Here is a 22,972-nt window from a genome sequence, read left to right as displayed (position 1 = left end):
TATGCCCCATACTGTCTGCAAGTCCTAAGGTGGCAGCAGCATCCGAAAACCAAATGCCTCTGATTTGAGGAGGAGGAAGCTGACACATGTTTCGCTCCCTCTGCAATACAGAGGGGAAACACGCTGCGCCAAGCTAGGTGCAGTATATGCCTAGACACCCTCTGCCCCTGCAGTGGAATGTGTGGCCATCAAGGCTGTCTCTCCCTGCAGAGAGCGGAGCATCTCCGAACAAGGAAAACCAGCTCCTGGGTTTGCTCCAGTTATTTCTGAATTATTTCACTGTAAAGGAAACATAAGCCACCGTGTTTCACCTTCTTAAGGCCCCCCCCAAGCTTCCACGAAAAGCCTTCTGTGTTCCACACGACTCACCAAATTAACATGATATAGAAATATCATCTCAGTAAAGTCAGTGGTTAAACATCAACAACATAATTGCATCTGATTATTTCCTGGAGTCAGCTAGCTTCTTCCCATCATCCTTCTCCTTTCCCTTACACGTATGCAAAAACATACCACGCTTGGAAATTGCTCACGCGGATCTTCGCAGATACAAAGAGCACTGCACGTTTGGAACAACTTAACCACAAATCTCACCAGTCTTAGCACATATTTAAATGGCAGCTGTCAGAGCCTACCTTGTTCCACAGACATTTACACTTGGCGGTTTCTTGTTCCTATGGTTTCATTTTTGATACTGCAAATCCTTCCAGACAGAGGAAAAATATCTATTTGAGAGAACAGATTAACTAACACTTAAGAGTATATATATCTAAAGTCTGAGTGAAACTATAAGGGCCATTTGGGTTTAAAACAAAATTTCACACTATTGTGAGGAAGAAGTTAAGCACAAGCAAAACACTCCCTTCAGTGAAAGAAAACATATCCACCTCAAGAGGCATCTGAAGATCCAGACTGTTTGTTCTCTGGCATGAATCAAATGAAAAGCATGTTTAATTGATCTTAGACCAAAACACTACAGAAAAATCTTGTAAAAGCACATTCTAAAATGGCCTTGGGATACTCTCCCTTCTGAATGCGCAGTCACTGCAGCAACTCCTTGGCCCATCAGAAGCCCAGAAGTACTTCGGTTCAGCAACTGCCTACAAAAAGAATAATACATTTGCAAGGACCATCAGCCATATATCTGGTATTTAGAAATAGTCCCAATACGTAATTATAAACCAGGAGAAAAAGCTAAGCAAGCAATACTCCCAATACGCCCAGAAGACTAACCCATTTTCCTTCTCTGTTCCTCCGAATGAATAACGCTCATCCCTCCAGTCTCGAAGTGCAATAGTTCTACTCTGCTCACCTCCTTCAAACCCTGTTCTGAACCATTCCTTGTCCTGCTTCCCCCTTCTTGTGCGCCTCTCCCCTCTTCTGGCTTCCTTTCCCCTTCTCTTTTCATCTTTTGCTTCCTTGACCTTGATCTGGTTACAGAATTTAAAATAAAATAAAATAGCGGAAGTCAGTGATGTGCAGTAAGTCAATCTGAATTTATTACAGGAGCAGCGTGCCTGCCGTGAGTGTGCGATATCGCTCTGTTAAGTCAATTCTGTAAAACGACGTTCCCCCTCATCGCACTGACACCACCATTCAAGCAAGTGGCTCCTTGCACAGGCTCCAGTGTGGACAAGGGACACACACATGTGATTTTCAGCAAAATCAAAAGGGGTGGGCTGAGGAGGGGGAACGAAATCAGTTCTTTACAGTTAATGAGGTAGTAAAGACATCAAATGTTTTTAGAAGGTAATTTAAACAATATGAAAATACCTTCCACATGAAAAGATGAGCGTGCCAAAGCTCAGCCCGTTTATAAAATGGTTCAATTCTCTTTCTTAGTCTTTTAGTGGCACAGGGCACTTTTACAGCTGTACTAAGTCATGGTGATGAAAGAGAGCAAAGGGCTGCAACTTCACCTCAAGTCTAACATCTTTGGATCATCACCATTTCAAAATGACATTTTGTCACATCTTATTACCTATTATTAGGTAGTCCGTGACAGCAGTTTTTAGACCATAAGGTATAGGGCGCTACATTCAGGAGTGATTAAAGGACCATAAACCAGAATTAAGTATACACGGTACCTTGGGAGTGTTTGGGGTGGGGAGATCAAGGTGCACACATAAACTACGCAATAAGTGGGTCAGGACTGGAAAAGTTGTTCATCTTCGAGCCACAAACCATCAGCGATTCTCTAAGCAGAGACTGGGGCTGACAGCGAAGAAATGGTGGCTTGCTTTTCCTTCCCAGCTGCTGGCAGCACGGCTCCTCCTCCCCACAAGCCCCACGCATACATTTATACCCTGGCCCACAATACACGAGAGTATTTCTAAGTTCAAGAAAAACACGGTGAAATTCAAAGACACTTTAAGAAGTTTTAAAAATATTCTCAGCAGAACACTTCAGCCTGTATTTAATGGGCCGTATTTAACCTTGCACAGACACAGTTTGAGAGGATGGTTTTTCCAGCGTGCGTTGCTGCATGGGAAGCGTGTTGGGATCCACCACCAAAGCACGGATCCCCGGACAAGGTGAGAATTCAAATGCCAGGCTGCAGGACTTCCAGAGCAAGGAGAATTTCCTCCACTGTTAGATGAAAGCATTCTGAAGGTAAGTGTTGCTGCACTGACATCTTTGTTAAAATTCATCTGAAAATTAGTTCTTCTGTGTTTTTTTAATCCTAGGAGCACTAATGCAGATCTGACCTTAAAGTAGTTCAAAGTAACTTAGCTCATTCTTAGTGTTTCAAGGCTACTGAAAACCAAGTTTTAGCAACAGGTACCAATTCATTTACACTGTTTTGGGACAATGATTAAACACGTCAAGTTTCTCTGCTTAGAAACAGTAAATGCGAAAGCGTACACAATGGTAAAGAAACAGTAGCAGAATTTAAAAATATTGCTTATGTGACCTGCCTGCTTCCATGTACCCAGAAGTTAAGCTTCTTATTCACCCCCTGCCTAACCCTGTGGCTCAGGCTCAAATAATTGGTTTTGAAGCATAGTATGTATAATAATATATAACATAATTTCATTTTTTTCCTCACAAGAGCCAGTGAAGTAAGCTCATAGAGCTGTTCATGTTTAGTTTCTTGCGTAGCTACATCACTTTACAACAGAAGTGAATAATTTTTGAACACCGCAAAACTACCACCCCACCTTTAACCACTGTAACCTGACCCACGACAACTTATAAAATATCATGAGAACACTAACTTTTCCGAATACTAAAACCAACCGGCTTCAGATACATAAATGCCACGCTAGCTTTAGTGCCCAAGAAGCTTAGGAAATTCCCATCCTTGTGCTTGCCAATCCCTCAGGCACACTCACTCAACTGTGAGGCTGTGATGTAAATGAGATCACTAGTTTTGGGGGTTTGATTTTTTTTTTCTTCTTTAATTTATTTTTAACCCAGACCACTCATCGGGCAATGGTTACAGTGGTTACAGCACCAGCCCACAAACAGCAGGAGCAGCCCAAGCACAGATGAATTTTCCCTGGAGATAAACACGTGACCTGGACCACTCATCTCACTGTACTACAAGGGTACCAGCACCCCTTGCTCCCTCAAACTTACTGGTTAGTGTAATTAAGTTCATAACTGACTTAAAACAACTGTTCTTAGGGTATACATAACTTTAAGTTCGCTATTTCTGTTTCAGAATTGAAACACTTGTGTATCTAAACAAGCATCTGTTTCCCCCAACACCAGCTGGCCGAATAAAGGTACTATCCCCTACTACAAATCTTGCCTTGCTTCGCTTGACAAAACTGCTGGCTGAAGCTGCCAAACTGTTCTAACTTCAAACGACTCAACAGCACTTTCTAAACTTTGTATTTTAAGTCAGGTCAGTAAACCTAATTTGAACTCAGCCCACCACTGCCAAGCCTGATGGTCTTTATGAAAAAGACAAGGCAAACACAAGGTTCCTGTGCTCAAAATTACGTCAATGTGCAGCATTCACTTTGGTCTGCTGGAATCTGTGGAATGCAAACCTGTAACCTTTAGCTGCAGCGAGTGACTAGACCAGGGAAATGAACCATCCAGATAAGTATGCAGTGTTTCAAAACTTCAATTTCCTCTAGGACAGCGTGCTTCAAACTCTAAGTGCACAAAGGAGCCAGTGTTAACTTAGCTACTTCATAAACACCGTTATGTTAAAACCTGAAATAGATGCTGAGGAGCAGACTATAAATGGAGGCTGAGGTGATCCTATATCCTGCAGGAAACAGGAGAGCATTCAGAACTGGGGCTGACCTGGTCCCTGCTCGCTCTCATCGGGAACCAGACCTTTATTCTCCGAACCACTCCCCCTGAAATAACCTCAGACACTGAAACTGCTCCTGCTCCCCTTTCCTCCCAGCTTCACAGAAGAGGACAGTTTTCAGGCATTTTCTGTTTTAGGGAGTTTGTCAGGGGCTTTTGTTCTTGGACAGTCCTCCGGGAAGACCTCTGTCTACCGAGGAAAGAACTGCTAGCAGCGAGAGAAGTAACTCTGGAGAACTCCACTTGCGAGCTGCAGCAGTAGAGCAACTTCATGGAGCAAGCTGAAGATGTGAAATCCTTCTATTTATTGTTAACAGTAATACTGCCTTCCACAGGCAGAGGCATATAAAAGAGTGTGTTCTGCTTTTCCTACGTACTCCAGAAGTACTGCATTTGATAAGATAAGGCCGTTTATTTTGCAAAACCGGGGTTTTGGCACACGACTTTTGACAAGTTCACACGCCAGAGCTTTTGAGGCCACTGACTCCATCTACCATTAGCGTTGCTCACGAAAAGCATTTGTTAGCTTCTTTGCTCTCACGCACAAGCTTGTACCTGTATTCACTGCTTAACTTTTTTTTTTTTTTTTTGGCAGGAGCACTTTCCAAGGATGCCACAGTGGCAAATTGCTTCCAAAGCAGCCACCTTGTCCTCAGAAAAATTCCTGGCAAACAGACTTCCCAAAAGAAGATTTTCCTAAATTTCCATTACGGACCACCAGAAGCTGGTGCAGAAGGGTGCGGGCAGTGTTTCAGAACTAGAGTTAAAGCTTCACAGCGGCAGACTAAGACACCAGCAGGAAGCAGCTACGGTTCAAATGTGTAAGTGCACACAAATAAAGCTAACTGATCCGGGCCTGTGGAAATAGCTGACATAATTTTCAGATTATTTCAAATTTCAAATTGAAAGATGAACTCTATGCACCCAGGCCTCTAACTGTTTAACACTTGTGCAAACTGCATCATGGCAAAGGGCTCCCCCCCAGTCTTAAATGAATTTGTAAGGATCTAGCAAAGTTCCTTGCCAGCACTGTAACAGCTGAGGCTTAAAAGTCAAAGGACCAAGGCTGCAACTCTTCACAAAAAAAAACTGTTGAAAAGATCTGCACATCTGGAAATCCTGAGCTGCACCAGGGTCCATGACACCTTCACTTGCTTGGTACCAATCAAGGTAAAACTCTGCAGGGCAGGAAAGAGAGGCAGGTGCAAAAGCACACATTTATTCCTTTACTGTAAGTTCTCTGACAGACCAGGAATAGTCCTTTATCTGCAAAGGACCGGGAGAAAAAGCATCCAACAGCTCCTTTTCCAAAATAATTACTCAGGAACAAGGAAGGCCCAGAGTATCCCTGAAACACCTGTTTCGTATTCCCAACAGATCTCTTAACATTGGGGAAAGTTAAACCCTATAATAATAGAAAGGAAAAGCTTTAACTGTAACATGCCATAAGAATGAAGATGTGTGAGGGCACAGCCAAGTCCTAGATCACAGTTACAGCACTGACTCACATTATCATTGCTACTGAAAACATTAATCTTTAAAGCGGGTAGGAAAAGAACAACCCAGATGATGGAAAAGTGGATTTGCATGACGCAAATCTGGTAGGTGCGTTTTAATTCTCAGAGCTGGTGAAAGCATTGAGACAAGTCGTGGGGTGCCAAAACCAGCAATTTATTCTACAAAATGGTTTTACTGTAAATTGAGATGGTAGGTCAGCTGCAACAGAGTAGTTCTGAAGGGATAAAATTAGAAAACATTTACATATACATTTTAAGGGAAAGTTCAGGGTGTCATTTTTGCAGTAACAACAGACTTCTTTCCCCTTCTCAGCAGAATGCAGACTTAAGACTGGTTTGTTTAGGCTGAAGCTTCAGCTGAGTGTTGAATTTTGAGCAAGCTGATACCCCTCCTCTTCAAGATACCATGGCTCCCAGCCACTTACAACCCCTGCAATTTATCTTTCAAAAGCCAGGTACTGGTTTTGGCAACCGCGCCTTAATTGCTGCTTTCTTATTTTTTTATTTTTAAAAGAAGTTAATCTAATTAACTTCTTGAAGTGTATTCCCATACAAGAGAGAGCAAAAGATTCACCTATTCTGGCTTTCTGTTTTAACTGTTGCTAGCATCAAGGCGTAAGCTTCGGTCAGAAACCAACGCTGCTGCTGAATGCACCGAACTCGAGCTCTCCACATGCTGCAACATGTGGTTTACTCAGTGGTGAGGAAACTGATACGCACCAGGTATGAGGCTAATGAAAGAGCTCCCGTTCTGTGCAAATTCCTAAAAATAGTTACAAAAATTCTCCGCTCTCTCCTCAGCTTTTCTCATGATGAGCCCAGGGCCTACTCACCAAAATCATTTTGTCATCCTCATTCATCACCTTGAAGTGGGTTCCAGAGCTTTGACCGAGCAGAGGGTGCTCCTGGCCAGCACCCTTTCAAAACTCCAGCAGCCTGTCCCTCAACTGCCGCTGCCCTCCTGATGTGCAGGGCGAGAAACACGTCCGCTTAGCGCGGCTGTCTTGAGTCAGCTGATCTGAACAGAACTGAAGGGGCCTGTGAGAGAAGCCAAAGTATCTTGCTAGAGACCCTGGTAACAACATACTACCAAATCTCTGCTGTGAGGCAGGACAGGGAAAGGCACTGTTTTTTCCAATCCGCTTCTGTACATTCCTGTTACCTGATCTCAACTTTGTTTGCCGAGAGATAGGCAGTACCTTAGCATGCTCTTATATTTCCTCTTCGGTTTTGCAGGGTTTTTTTTACACCATGGATATTAAACACAAACAGCACAATACCTGTTGTTAAAGCAATAAAGACCAAGAATAGATCAGGAATATTTGCTTAGTTCCAAATGTCTCATTGTACCGGTTCTAAACTGTGACGCTCCAAGTCAAAAGCGTACAGATTCCAGAGTGAGAAGACCAAAGTCTTCCTCATGCTACAAGAATGCCTCAGCATATAAAAGCAGGATGTTTGCTGGATACGTGAAAAAAGCTACATCTCATGTAACGAAAAAGAGGGGACATGCCTACTCTTTTTATTTTAGAATATTAAAACCGACATAAAACACATCGCAGAGCTGTTGTTCTTGTACCATGAGGTCAAAACAACAGAAGAGCTGTAAACCAGTAGTTAAACCATTCCTATTTTTCAAGGGTTGCTGTTTCTACATATAAGCATGAAGCACAATGTGTCTTAGGGATTTTTGTTTTGTTCTCCTGATTAGTCATTTGCATGGAAGTGGGGAAGTCAGACGTAAAATTTAGCAGTCGTGTTCCAACAGCACGGCAGGAGATATCAGATGAAGAGAGCCTGGGTTGCAGACCGATAGGAAGAAGAGGAGCCTACATTAGAGCCCAGCACACAGCAGAGGACGGAAACATGTGCACCCAAATGGAGGTGGATCTGTTGATAACTACACCCCCACAAACCTTTGAAAACTTCCCAGTGATGGAACGGAACAAGACACAGAACTTACCAATTTGGGCCGACACATCTTCCAGCGTGTCTTTTGCAGACTGTATCTGTTTGAAAGCCCCAAGCATGTCCTGGAACTCAGAAAGGAGCTCTTCCAAACCCTGCATCTGGCAGAATTAAGAAGTCATCTGCCTGACTGTAATAGATTACAGATGCCAAGGCCACATTCATTAACTTCACCAGCAACCGCATACTTGCAGCAGACTTTCGTGCAGCTCTGGCTTGTTATTTCCTTCTGAAAGTGACACTTCTAGATTTATTCTTGTCCCTTATCATCCCGTATATATGGCCCACAGGAAGCAGCCTGCAGGAGTTTCTCCTGACTGATCTCAAATTGGCAAGAGAATTTAATCCTACTGTAAACCTTTCTTTCTAATTTCTATTGCAGGAACTGCACACCACTTATGCCTCGGGCAAATGAGAGGCAGATGATGAGTTTTGGTCCCTACAGCTGACAAACTCACAGCTGTCATGAGGCAGCGCTATAGCAGATAACTGATTCACAGATAAATCGGGAAGTTATTAACTGTGGAAGTGTCACAGAGCTGGAATTCAAGTCACACGTAGCGAAATTTAACCTGCTAAATGGTCCCATTGGCTTCTGGGCAACAAAAATCAGTCTGCACAGCATTGTAAATGGCCGTGGCCAGCAGCAGGGCCTTCTGACTGATGGGGAAAGCTGAGAGCTGACAACAGCTTGTAACCAAAAAATCTTGGGAACCACTGACAGAGAGCTCTGTACATAGGCACTGAGTGTGCTGGATTAATACAGCAAGAAGATTAAAGCATAGCTACAACTCCTAGTCTAGATAAAACTTGAAGATTAAAGATCACGTTGTAGGTGTGTAAAATGTGTTACCACTCCTTTCATTAGAAGTCAATCTAAAAATGTCTCCATCAGACACTGCTGTGATTACAAACACGCAAACTGATACTTTAATTCTCAAGGAAAAGGTGCTAGCGTACCAGGAGAGGCAGGCCTGTTCAAAGACTGTCTCGCTTTGTGGCACACACCTGCCAGAAAGCTTGGCAACATTCACACTGTGTTCATTTCGTCTCTCAAATATTTAGTGCAGAAACTCTGATTATTTAAAAATATAGAGATGTTTTCACCTCTCAAAGATACATGATTATAGGTGTTTGTATACAACTGCAGAAGTCTGGCTAAATGGAAACAATCTGAAGAAAAGAATGAAGAGTAAGAAAACAAACAGAGACTGGGACACCACCTGTGTTTACTAAAGCTACAGTGTGTCAAACTGCCCTGATAAGGTGTTTTTCAGAAAAAAAGGAAATGCCACATATGATGAGAACTTCATTAAAATGTTTGAATAACACGACTTACGGAGCTGTTAGAGAAAACAAGGAGATGAACAGACAAGCTGCAGCTACGGAGCCAGCTGTAGAGACGTAATTTATCTACCTGAAATAACAGGTTAAAGAATTTACCTGTGAAGTGCCACAAGGACTTGTTTTGGCAATGATCTCTGACTGTTGCCGTAAAGGCACTGGCTCAGAAAAACGCTGATGAAAAGGTTAAGATTTATACAAGCCTAAAAACAAGTAACTGAGAATTGGAGCCCCAGGAACAGAACAAAATTCATGGGAAATCCAACAGTATGAAATTACAACCTCGACATTATCCACTAGGGAGACTGACTTGGCCTATCATCTGGAAGCTAACCAGTTAAAAGTGACTTTGGAGAAACACCCCTACACTATTAAATTAAATCGAACAGCTAACTGAAAGGCCCACAGAACAACCAGACTATTTCAACACCTCATTTTTTTTTTGTCAGGTATTTGTCAATATCTATTTTAACCTCCTGAAAGGTTCTCAAGAGGGGTTTTGGGCGGTTTTTTTCTCCGTGCAGCTCCCCGTCAACGAGTCTGCAAGTAAACTATGCTTAGATCTTTTCAGCGCATCTGACTTAACCAGACGTTTCAGCTAGAAACATGTACTAGCTGGAACTGATAGTGCATACAGTAAATGCACTGATCAGCAAGACAGCTCTTAATCTCAGGATCTAATTAAAAGGAGAGATTACAATAATCAGGGCAGTACAGTAGTGTGTGCCATATGTAAATCGTCGATATGACGCCACAGTGTTTTTATGCAACGAGAGGACAAGAGAGATACATAAAGAAGAAAGACATCATTTTCTTAAAAGACTGTACCTTTCTACACAACTGAAGTTCGCTGGCTCCACCAAATTCCGTGTTTGATGAACCGGCTGAATTCTTCAGTAAGATTTACCTGGGGAGAATTTAGAACAGTATCTTTGCACCATTCTGGTGCAGACGGGGCAAAGAGCTTTGGGAACGCGATCAGGTAAAATATTCTGGCTACTCTTTATTCCTAACGACACGCAAGAAACTCCGCACGCTTTCTTAGCCTGCATTTCCGCCGTCCGTGCCCCAAGGCTTGTTTTTCCCTAGCCACGACAGAGTTTTTCAAGTTTTGGTGTGATCATTTGAAGTCAGCTCTTTCAGAGGACAGAACGTCACCACTCACTACTTCAAAGGACCCAGATCTAACTTGTTGCCTTTTTGAAGCCGCAGTGCAAAGTATAAACTTTATGTGCCTAATATAGCTTTCACATGGTTGAATAAGCAAACTAGATAAATGCCACTTTCCCCAGCCTCCAGCACTTTGAACTTTTCATTGCAGGAATCTCACATTAGCGTTCCATATAACACATAAAAGCGAATTTTCTGATAGTACTTAAAACTGAGGCTCATTTAACAATACGAGCAGTAACTGCTAAAAGGTCTTGTTATATACTGAGTTACATTTATTCTCATAATAAAAATTAATGTGCAAACTTCACTAGACAGAATGTATCAAGATATTTCACAACGGATTCACTGCCCTGCAGTTTCTGTTTTTCACCAGTTCTCTGAAAAAACACATGATCAAACTATTAGTTGGCTAGTTTAGCAGTGGTTTGCCCTGAAAGCACACACTGGAGATGTTTGTGCCATCAACGTATGAGCAAATCTCCATTGGGTGGTGTTTTTTTTTTTACTGGAATAAAAACAACACTTGAATTCATAGCCCTCTTCGTATCCCCATGCAGGCAAGCCCCACAGAATGTAATCAGATTACACTGAATGGACTGATGTGTTACACTTCTGAGGCAGACGTTCAAATTTAACCACTCTTTCCATGACATCCTTCGTGCAAAATTTCTATGTGATTTTAATACCTTCTTTACACTTTTGCTCCACGTAAATTCAGATTAAATTTTTCCCAAATTTCTCAGTGTAGAAAAGCCATTACACGACCGTTTCCCACCCTGCGTAATAAAAAGCAAGGCTTCCGTTTTATAGCCTTTGGTCTTTAATAGCAGCACAAATGAATGACACAAAACAAAAAAAACCACCAAGTTGAACATTAAATTCTTCCAAGTACTGCAAATTGCCAAAAAATATCCATAAAGTACTTTTATTTGTCACGTGGCAGCTAGCTTCTATAGTTTAAACTAATTCCAGAAAGCTATTTTTTCTTGTTTTGCCATGGCTACCCACAGCATTTCAGTCTTTGCTTTCAGAAGCTCTGCAAGCGTATCAACAGAAACTTAGGAAAAATACACATCAAAAACACTACTCGAGCCAACCTCCCAAATTAGTAACAAAAGCAACACTCTCCGAGCCCCTTTTGGTGGCACCGTGTGAAAGAAATATCAAGGAAAATGGCATGTTTTTGCTATCCGCATACCAAAATATTCTAGCAGGGTTCAAGAGGGTTCTGGTAGCATTTCTGCATTAGATCCATGAAAAAGTCTAAGGGAGAAAAAGAAAAACAACAAAGCCATCCGTGCTTCCTCACACACGTGTGCACTTATTTACAGCATAGTGCCAAGTCCTACTACGCGCCTTTCAAGAGAGGAAAGGGCACATGCTTTGTGTTTTCAGCGAGAAAAGGGTCCATTTCAGGCATCATTTTTACTGATGGCACAGTGAAAACCACGCTTGGAAAAGAAATCATTTCTTCATTTCCTCCAAGACAAAACCGGGGCCTAACTGGGTACGTTGCGCCCCAGGAGCTGGCAGGAGCAACCAAACTGAAGATTCCCTCCTCTCCGCTCTCACCCCAAGCTGTGCCTCCCACCTTATTGTGAGCGAGGCTTTAATTTTTGTCACTTGGAAATGACAAACCTGTCTCCTCATTTTACAGAAACAAATGACTGTAACTGCATATCACAATCATTAGGTTTGTGACAGCCAAATTTTGGCTAAGTGCTAGTTTTTACTAGTTCAGCACAAAGCTTACCTGTCAACCCTTTTGTTGTTGGAAGTATTCAGGTTGATTACAAAAAATGACAGCTTTCCTTCTCTTGCTTTTATTCCAGATTAGCAAGGAAGCGTTACACCTTAATGAAATCTACGTTAACTACAAGAAATGTATTTTTCTCAAGTCCAATGCAAATCTTAAATCTCCCTGAAGCATGCTAGCCCCATTAACGCCCAAAGTACTGGAAGCCTGCGCTGACAAGCGACGCCACGGAAAAACCTGCGTAAAGAGCAAAGGGGAGAGATCAAGGCAAAGTCACACATCGTGCACAATCTGAAGAGGCGAAAAGGCATCGCTAATCCAGACAGCATGGACTGTGGCCAGCTAGTCAAGGTGTCACAGACACATAAACAAGCAGCCACCTTTCCAACGGAAGCTGTTATAAAGAATCCCGAACAAGTTTAAGCAAAGCAGGAATGTGGTTGTGTCATCACCCTTTTAACACTATGCGTACCCTTTACTTTCCTAATGACTCATTTATGCAGATAAATGCCTAAAAGGAGTCCTTCTTGGCCCTGAAATCTAAAAATCCTTCTATTTATCCAAAAATCACATTATCACATGAGCACCAACTACACAGGCTTTCTAACTTTCTTCCCTTGTATGGCCAAACCTGGCCAGCAGAACCGTATCCGCTTAGAGTAAGTCTTTCTTAACAGGGGTATTTAGCCACTTTGGAGGGGGGGGGGGGGGGAAAGACAGTGAAAGAAAACTGTGGAAACTGTCAGACCTGCAGAGCTCCAACGCTATGTAAATATCTGCCCACAACATGGGACCGGCTTGTCCCGAACCCAGCAGTTATTCCCAAACCCACTGGTGATTTCTAGGGCTCTTGGGTTTCCAGAGAACATGACACCTTCATGCTTCCAAAACCGAGCAAAAGCCTTAACCCTGCCAAGCACCCACCGTAACTGCAGTTTTTCCATAAAGCGCTCTTAGTAATATCCAAATATAAAATGCCCTATCAGCTACCATGTGTAGCTGGATTGATAAACTAAGATCTTCAGTATCTGTAACTGCACTTCCACTAAAAGAGCTCACACTACAATTACTATGTTCATTTGTACTTTGGAATATAAAACATTACACACAGTAAATGTTTATAAAGTTATCACAGATGAGCTACAAAGTGTCCCTTTATTAGAAAGCATCTCTTAATGCTCTGAAAAAACTGCCTTTATTCAGTCTTCTTGGGTAGACCAAGCAAACAAATGTTGTGGTCAAATCACCTCAAAAAATATAGAAGAGCTCAAAGGAAAAAAACGTAATGTAGAACAGCCTCCGCAGACAGATGTACTAAACAGACTGGGACAATACAGCTTGGAAAAGAAAAAAAAAGAAAAACCAAAAAACCAAAGAGAGAAAACTGAGAACAGAGAGATCTACAGAATTGCAAATGAGGTGGTGACTGGAAAAAGATTCTGTATCCTTTCTCATGCTATAAAAACTAGGAGACGCTCATCGCATTTTAAAGTTAAAAAAAACTAAACCCCAGGAATTATTTTTGCACAAGTTGTGGGATCCATCGCAGGGTACACTGTAGAAGCTACCAGTATAAACTGTTCAAAAGGCCTAGGCAAACCTGTAGAGGACAAGTCCAACAGGCACCATCAAGCACGACTGTCAGCACATACCCCCTAGCTTGGGCCACCTCCAAACCCTCCACCACTGGCAGATGCGCCGAGAAACGAGTACTGGGCCGTCCACATATGCTCTTCCACTCTCCCCCTCACGATTTACTTCTGGCCACTGTCACAGAGCACACGCTGAGCCCAACGCACGCTTTGCAGTCCTTATTATCCCATCATTCACGCGCTCTGATAAACCTGCTCATGTGAAATAATTACTTCCCCAGCTCTAAATTGGAATATATTAAAAACACGCTCTCTACAAATAATGCACAGTTTAAGCCACTTCCTTAACTTGATTAAATGGAACGTAAGAATTAAATGAAATGTCGAGCATTTACAATTCCTCTCTTCCCAGCCGTACGGGCGAATGCCATTTTATCAGGTTTGCAGTTCGTTTCCTACCACCACCATTTCATTCGAGCACCTCGTACAAAGCAGTACTAGACATTTGTTTTCGTCCAGTGAAACCATTAGGAGAATCAATTTGATCTCCGAGTCAAGTTAAGAGTAATGGACTCCTATGTTTACTTAGCAATAAGTACACAACTGTTTAATTAGATCTACATGCTGGAAACTGCATCTTTCGAGGCAACAGCAGCAGCCACAAAGAGCGAGGCATTTCAACTTCTTACGTAAATCAATGTTTTTGGCGGGTTTTTTTTCCTGCTTGTGACTGCTGAAACGCTAACCACCTACTTCCATATCGAAACGCTATTACAGGTAGAGGCACATCTCCCACCCGGTTTTGTTCCCACAACCTTACACAACACTTTTTCACAGAAACAAGCAATTAAGTCGCTGCCCCTTTTCAGCCACACACCATTCCAAGATCGATGTCATACTTCAAACGACAGACTGTGAACGCACTCTGCAACCGTGGCATTTAATTTAGAAGTCAGCACTTGACACGTTGAAGCATTTGGAATTCCTGAAGTCTGGCTGTCTGCACAGTTGCATAATTTGAGCAGGGATAACCTACTTATAAGTGGGCGAGATAAAAGAATGTCAACAGGCAACCCCTTCTACGTCAAGGGACATCTCCTTCCTCATCACATGCCAGCAAAAGCATCACTCCTTTGTCACAGTTTGACTTTCTTCTTGTTTAAGCTAGTGGATTACAACACCCCAAAGGAGCGAAGTTACACACACCGCCAGATCTTCCCCCAGAAATATACTCAAATGCCTCAAAGACCATTGAAAGAGAAGTTTACCAGATGTTAACAGACAATGCCAGCGAAATGCCAGATGTGAAGCGACCGATTCGAGCGCTAAGTACCAAAGACCTTCTCCTTGCCCGTGCCAAGTCACACAAATACTGTTTGCCTCGCGGCACGGGCATCACGCGTCCATTCACAAGAAGGACATAAAAATAAAAAGCCTCCTTCAAGCACGTCATGGGATACAACCAAAAATAACGTTCAGACGCTTGTTGAACTTCACTCGAGGGTGGGGGGAGCTGTATTTGCTTTTGATCCTCTTGGCAAACAGCTGACCAGACCCTCCTAACAGCACACATTTGCTACAGACACCACAGAATGAAACCACCCCTTTTAAAAGTTGCCAGAGTTTATGATTAACCTCCTGTTGCAACAAACATGGCAAGGATTCAGTTTCACTTGCTGACTACTACTCTTACGTATTACAGAAGAAATACATAAGGACACTCCCCCCCCTCCAAACCTCAGAGTCACAAGAGGAGGAATTCTCTTGCCCTGTAAACAAAACCAGCGCGAAACCTTCCGTGTGGGAAAGCGAGCATGATCCTCCCTTCTGACAAGTCAGCATCCGCGCACCATCCACCTGGGGAGACTGAAGTAGGGCTGGAAATTCCCTTCCCCTGGAAAGGGACTGCTTGGAGTGTTCGCACCAATTAAAGTTTTGGATGAAAAACAGCTGTTTAAATAGGAGTAGTCCCTAGGGAGAGACACTCACAGCATTGTAACCGGTTTCTGGTATAAACAGTTTTACATCAATGGAGGCATTTATACCGGCAAAGCTGTGTCTAAGCTAAGCCAGCAGGTTAACACTTGTTCAGCTCTACCTCCTTAAACAGACGCACTTAAACCCAGGCAAGGTCTCTAGGTGCCTCACACCTTGGATGTGCAATACGCATAGACGTCAAGCTGCAGGAAGAGACCTCGACGGCAGGAGACAAGCACATCTCACTCGAAATACCCTAAAAGACTCCTGGGTGCCAGCCTGTGACACCCCTGGCACTGGAGCCATTCCCATGCAGTGTCACCTTGCAGGGTTGGCGCCGCAGGCGTGCCCCACGTGCAACAAACAACATGTCACCTAGTCTATGAAAACACGCAGCTATAAGCCAGGGATCAACCCAGGAGGAGAACCTGGTGACCTCCACCTAAGCGACAGTTGAGTGTACTAGACACCACACCCAAGGATAAATAAAATAAAAATTTAAAAAAGGGGAAAGGGAAAAGCCTCACGTCAGGGGAAGCACAGAGAAAAATCAGGGGCAAACACCTACGTGGGAAACCCGAGAAATTCCCCGTGTGGGTATGGTAAACCAAGGACCTCATGTGAGGAAGGTTATGAAAGCAGGAGGCTTCTAGAAAGATGCAGAATAGATCCTGGACTGGACAAATTACATACATGACTGGAAGACAGAAACTGAACATGCTTTAGACCTACAGTTTCCAACTTGGGATCTGCAGATACCTAGGAAGTATGCTGACTACTTCTTTTTGCTCTGGCAGACCGCTCAGAAAAGAAAACCCAGAAGTCAGAAGGAAAAACAAGGTAGGCTTAACCTGACTGTATCGCACTGTGGTATCGGCAGGGCACATGAAGAAAGGGTTGAAAGTCTCAGTCATGAAAGATGTAACAGGCAGGCGAGAAGAGATAAGAAATGGGTAAGAACGGGTGACCTCTCTGGCACGTGTAGAAAGGAAGTACGACGGTCTGGGGGCAGGCACCGAAACAGCTGCCGCCGGGTGTCTGCAGGAACATGCAAGACATGAAAGGACAAACAGTGGAAACCTTCTCCCTGGAAGCGTGTCGGAGAAATGCCCGCCCGCCTCCCCAAGGCGACCGGCAAAACACTGCCCGTGCCTTTCCTGCTGTGTGCAAACATCCACAAGGCAGGATGCACTGGTTTTTGGTAGGGAGTCAGAGGGATAACCCCGGTGTGTGTAAATATATATCTGTAGGAGGAGACAGACCCTCCCTCTTCAGTGGGCAGAACAAGCTCCACAGTGCAAACAGGAGACAGGCTGGAGGAATCGTGGAAGATACCTGCATGTCTATTTGGGTGGAAAAACTAAAACCTAGCAGCTTTTCATAGACAGGAAGAAGCCTCCTGGGGTGTGTGTTTAAGAGGCTGCGGTGCTGGAACACGGAGGCATTCCCCAGCACACCTGTGTGCAGAAAGACACAGAGCCTATTTTGCAAGGCAGTGGTAGCCTTGCCCGATGCGTATGAAAGAAGGCAACAGGCTTTTGGCAAGCAAGACGCAGACTATATCCTCCCCTTGCCCCCCCCAGCATCTGCCAATGTTTATGTTTGTATATAGGGAAATAACCCCGAATCCGTGGAAGGAGAGCAGAGAAACACGCAACAGATCTTGGCAGATGAGTGCTATGATAGCCTCACCACGCGTGGACGCGGGCGCGAGGAGAGGCAGCACTGTGCAGCCTGGCAGACGGGCAGTAAATAATATGCAGAAAGGGGTGCTGTAGGGGGAAAAAAAACCCCAATAACAAAGGGTCGGCAAGCTTTGCCTAACAGACAGCGGGAATCCCTCTCTTCCTCCATAAGGAAAAGGAAGGCAGCAGGTATCCTGTGGGATGCGGTGGACGACACAACCCCCCCACCCACCCCACGGAACCACGCGTTTGCGGGTGCCCAGGCGGCCGAGGGAACCCACGGGCTTCGACGGGCAACGCAGACCCCCTGGGATGGCTGTAAACACCGGGCACGACGGGAGGGGACGATCCCCCCGGGTAACACACACACACCCCCGCCCCAAGAACCCACTCGGGAAGCGCGAGGGTGACACGGTCCCCGTGGGAGTGGGACACACGTGTGCAGGCGGCGGAGGAAATGCACCGCGCAGTGCAACCCCCCCGGGATGGAGGAGGGGGTGTGTGCATGGGGAGGGGGGGCCAGCCGCAGCCGCGCAGCCCCGGGGACTCCGGTCACGCCAGGATCCCCGCCCCGCCACGGGAAACACGCGTGGACAGAGCGGCGCGGGGGGGTGGGGAGAAGCGGGGGGGGAAGAAGAGGGGGGACGGACCCGCGGGGTGCAGCAGTCAAAGCCCTCCCCCGGGTGGGCGCCCGCCTGCGCGCGCAGGGGCGCCATCCCCCCGCCCCTGAGGGGAACCAACGGCCCCAACGGCCGCCCCAACGGCCCTCAACGGCCGCGCCCCCCCCCCCCCCCGCCACAGGCCCGGCCCCCGCTCACCTGCGGTCGGTGGGGCCGGCGGGCCCGGGAGGCCAAGCCCCCTTATCTGGGGCCGCGCCGGGGCCCTGCCTGGGCCATGACGACGGGCGGGAGGCGGCGGAGGAGGACGAGGAGGATGAGGAGGATGAGGAAGAGGCCGCCGCCGCCTCCCCCTCAGGCGGCGCGCGGGGGGGGGGGGCGGGGGGGCGGGGGGTGAGGCGCGCGCGAGCCCCCCCGCGAGGTGCGCGCGCGCGCGCCGGCGGGGGGGGGGGGGGGGGAGACACGCGCGTGCGGTCGGAGGTGCCGCGCGCGCCGCGCCGCCCGGCCGGGCACTTTGTTTGTGTCCCAGAATGCACCGCGGCGGCGGGGGGCGGGGCCGCGGCGGCGGCAGGGCGCATGCGTAGTGCGGGGCGGCGGGAGAGCGGGAGGGACGGGGGCACCCCGCGGGGACGGGGGCGTCCCCCGGGAGCGGCGTGGGCAGAGCCTACACCCCCCACACACCCCCCACACCCCCAAATACGGGGTCCTCCGGTGCGTGCACCCCCGGGGCCACGACTGTGCACACCGCACACCCTATACCCACCCCCAAACACAGGGTGCTCCGGTGCGTGCACTCCCGGGGCCGGGACCGCGCACAGCGTGCATCCTACCCGCCCTGCAGAACACGGGGTGCTCTGGTGCGTGCACACCGTTGGCCCAGGACCCTGCACACCGTGCATCCCTCTTCCCCTCACCGAGCACAGTGCACCTACCCCGCAAGGCATGCATCCTACATACCACCCTTCCCCCCCCACCAAACGGGGTGCTCCAGTTCGTGCGCACCCCCTTGCCCCAGGATGGTGCACACCGTGCATCCGACCCCCTCCAAACACGGGGTGCTCTGGTGCATGCACACCATTAGCCCAGGACTGTGCACGGTATGCATCTTATACCCCCCCCAAACACGGGGTGCTCCAGTGCATGCACCCCTTTGGCCCAGGACAGTGCACACCACGCATCCCTCTACCCCAAGCACAGGTTCTCCAGTGCATGCACCCCTCGGCGCCAGGACTGTGCATAGCGTACATCTCCCCTCACCAAGTGAGGTGCATGCACCCCCTTGGTCCAGGAGCATGCGCAGCGTGCATTCTCCCCGCCCCCCCCCCCCGCAGAACATGGGGTGCTCCAGTGCGTGCAACCCCTTGGTCCGTGCACCCCCCCCAAGGCCCAAGACCGTGCAAACTGCCCTCCAGTTTACACCCATCCCAATCAAGTTTAGAGTCAACGAGTCTCTAATTAAATCACCCCCATAATTTAGTCCAAATCTGCTCTAACTCATGGTAAGCACAGCTTAATTTAACATGATTAGCGCAACCATTTGCTCCATGGCTTGTTTTACGGGGAGGGTTTTTTTTGTTGTTGTTGTTGGTTTGTTGGGTTTTTTTGCGATGAGCGCTCAGTAAATTGAAGCAGGAAACAGACTGAAAGGCCGCCATCCAAAAATGTTAATCAGCAGTAAAAAATTTAAAACCAGCCCCTGGAAAACGCCACACGGCTCCGTTGGCAAAAAAAAACCTGAGGCCAAATTCCCCTTGCTGTAGTAAAAACCCTGGGACCATTTTAGATGATTACTTGCAAAATTGGGGAGAGAACCAGAGCCCCAGCCATCTCCAGGGTTGGACTCTCCGATGCTTAATTCTCCTTTAGCTTTGTCTTGCGTTGGCTTTATATTGACAAGGAGCTGTATTGCAACCCCGATGCACGACAGCCTGCCGCTGCAATCTACTCCCGTGCAAAGCAGGAGAGAAATAGCACCGATTCCAGCAGGTTGCACGTGTGCACGGGTTTGCTCCTGCTTTAACAAGGCATGATTTGCACGGTAAGGAAGAATCTGCTCCTGGCTATCCATGGTAACTCCTGAATCACAGAGGATTAACAAAAAAATTAGGGGTTGCCATCCCTCACCTTCAAAATGCTGCTCGGGAAAGTGTCGAGCTGGGGGTGTTTGATGGTGAAACTGCTGTGGATTTTAGTCGACCAACAGACGCCGTTTCCTGAAGACGCTGAATCTGATGTGCCTTTTCTCACCGACTCCGTAGACGTGGGTGTAACGGGTTGTGGAATTGCTTCGAAATGCTGATTTGTGACAATTTCATGAATAAAAGTTCAGGTTCGTGCAGCAGAGACACTTGGTCTCAACAAGGGGGTTGTGGCGCTTGTATCCCGCTTGAGACTTGCTCTGAGCAGGTCATGGGCTTTGCACGGGGGGAAATAGGGTCTGAACAACCCACATTCGTGTCTGGAAGAGAGGGAAATTCAGCGTGGTCTATGTCCTCGCCACGCTTCAACAAAATAACAAAATCCTACAAATAAAGCATTTAAACCAACATCTTTTAAACCTGCTACGTGGGGCCTGGAAGTAAGTCATAAAACCACGCGGCTTTCCCCCCAGAAAAATTGGCGTGTCTTTGGCCATTCAAAAAAATAAAGTCCTTCATTTAATATCTTTCTCTTTCTGCCTCTTCCTTACCACCTCTCGACCGCCATCTCCGCATAGCTCGTAGGGTTTCCAATTAACAGCGGGGTGTTTGGGTGCGGGAAGCCAGTAGGTTTGGGGTACAGAGCGCCCTGCATGTCGTCACCGTGGAGGAGCACATCGGCCTCCTCAACCTGACTCCAAGATGAATTTCTTCCCACTCCAGAAGAAAAGGCTGCTTTATTAATAACAATTTATGCACCCTCGATACCTGAAGAGGTCTTCCAGCGATTCCCAGAGCCACATCATTTGCTGGAGTAAATCTGGGAGGGAGCTGTATTGATTTATGCCTGCCCGGGTTTCCTAAGCTACCAGGCTGTCCTTTATTACTGTTTTTTCTGCAGAGTTGGAGTTTCTCGGCAATGAGTTGCCAAAACACCAACTCCCGGTATTTTCCTGGTAAGGGGATTTGCTCTTATGCCTATTTTACAACATTGTGGCCTCGATTCATGGACAGAGATGGAGCAACATTGATGTAAACCCTGAGTAATTCAGTGGTAAATCTGCTCTGTGCGGCTGTTGAGGGTGAGGCTGTCCGCATTTATAGGGACCTTGGGGGTCCCTTGGCTGGAATTTGATGGACACAAGACACCGGTGGGAAAAGGAGGAGAAAGCCTCGAGGGGACTCGTAGCCTCCACCTCTCAAATGGGATGCGAGCTGCTGGAGCCAGGGATGCTTAGCAGAGCCATCCTGCGTTGCTTTCGGAGCTTGCTGCCAGCGGCCGCTGCGAGGAAGGGGATCCCGTCTGCAGCACGATGGACGTGGCAGGAGGCTGTGCTGTCCCCTTAATGCCCTCCTTGTCTGTCTAAACAGAAATCGTGGTTTCCCATCCGCCCAGAAGACACCCAGCTACACCTCCTGTCCATCACTGGGGTCTGGCCCCTCGCTTCAAACCTTGAATCTTTCCCTTCCTGGCTTGCTCACCCCATTCCAGCAACCAGAACATGCAATTCCCAGCTGGAGGCTGGTTTACTCTCTTTTTGCAGCCTGTGTGATACATTTTCCTTTGCTAGAGCAGCTCTTGGAGCGGTTCCCGTGCTGCTAGGAGCCTGCTTTCCTGCTCCTGGCAGGATGCATCCATTAATACCGAAGGCAAATGACACCTTCCCTGCACAGCCTTCCCCTCCCCTTCCTGACCTTGGCACCTGCAGAGGGAAAACCACTTTGCTCCCACCCTCGAGGACTCGCTGCCTACTCCTTAATTTAGCACCGGTGCACAGAGGCCATCTCCTCCCCGTCCTCCTGCCTGTTGCGGACACCAGGGCTCAGGTAATTTGCTTGAGCTCAATCCTGCCGACTTTTTTCTTTGGCTACCCCTAATTTTGTCCTGGCATCAGGAGGATTTGGGGTTTATGTCCTCTCCAGACCAGGGAGCGCTTTGCCTGGTCCCCAGCAAGCACAGTCCCAGGGGTTAAAGCATCCTGGTCGGCAGGGGAGGAGGTGGAAACAGGCAGTTTAAGAGAGGAACCTGTTTTCTACGATGCTCCAAATTGCAACAGCCCCTCTGAAATGCCATCGCCCAGGAGCTCTGGGAACCAGACCGCTTGCTTGGCTGTCTGGGGATGGATTTGACAGGTATCCGTATGGAGAAAGAAAGATCTAGATCAGGGGGGTTGTAAGACCAGGATGGATGAGCTGAGCTGAGCAGAAGATAATGGCAGAAAAGGGACATTACGGTCCTAGGACGTGTCAGGAAGGATGTTTCCATCAGGAATAAGGAAGGATTTGTGGCTGGAGCACCAGGTGCTGGTGTGACCTTGCTGGGACGCTGTGGTCACTCCTGTCCAGGGATAACAAATTCAGCCCAGAGCTGCGGAGGGTATTTTATGAGCTGAGCCTACAGAGCTTGGCTTGCAAAGTCTAGCAAAATAAGGTTGAAAGAGGGCACAACTCCTGTCTGCAAACGCTTGGGAGCAACTATCCAGCAATAACTGGGGTTGGAGATCAGGAAAGCCCAGCCCTTGGAGGGAGGAGGCTTTGCAACAAAGGAGCAAACAAGCATTTCAACACGTACCTGGTGACACTGATGCACGGGGGAGCAGCCTGTGGTGTCCTACATCCTCTGGAAGTGCCTTATAAGGAGGAAATATGTTGATAAAATATAATTACCCCTGATCAGGGAGCAGCACTATTCGCAGCACGGGGTGGAGAGGTCCAGCCGTGCGTTGACCCTAATAATTTCCCCCTGGTGGGGTTACAGAAATGCATCTCTCTGCCTGCTGGTCCCCGTTGTCTCTGGGGTACCACTGTGGATACACTGACAGAGAAGCTCCCGTAAGGTTTATTTTCTCACCCCACTATTCATAATTAGAAGTTAAATTATGATGGTTACACTGCTATGATTTATTCAGGGATTTTTCCTACCCGGTAATATC

At 46.9% G+C, this 22,972-nt stretch overlaps 1 protein-coding gene across 9 annotated transcripts in view; it reads right to left on the bottom strand.

Annotated features, from left to right (window-relative positions):
- The window catches only part of ZBTB44 (zinc finger and BTB domain containing 44), a 41,656-nt gene extending 23,359 nt beyond the window's left edge, over positions 1-18,297 (bottom strand). For 3 of the 9 annotated variants that reach the window (XM_075116482.1, XM_075116479.1, XM_075116483.1), the window contains exon 1: positions 18,103-18,296. The gene's annotated coding sequence lies outside the window, so the exon portion shown is untranslated. Of the gene's footprint in view, positions 1-635; positions 1,101-6,622; positions 6,826-14,890; positions 15,180-18,102 lie in introns of those variants that run through there. The other 6 variants (XM_075116477.1, XM_075116480.1, XM_075116481.1 and 3 more) reach the window with 5 other exon arrangements.
- Positions 18,298-22,972: the final 4,675 nt, after the last annotated feature.

Source organism: Phalacrocorax aristotelis, chromosome 22 (assembly GCF_949628215.1).
Source record: "Phalacrocorax aristotelis chromosome 22, bGulAri2.1, whole genome shotgun sequence".
In the NCBI taxonomy this organism is placed as follows: Eukaryota; Metazoa; Chordata; class Aves; order Suliformes; family Phalacrocoracidae; genus Phalacrocorax; species Phalacrocorax aristotelis.
Note: the sequence above shows the minus strand (reverse complement) of the source record. Positions and strands in the feature narration are given on the sequence as shown.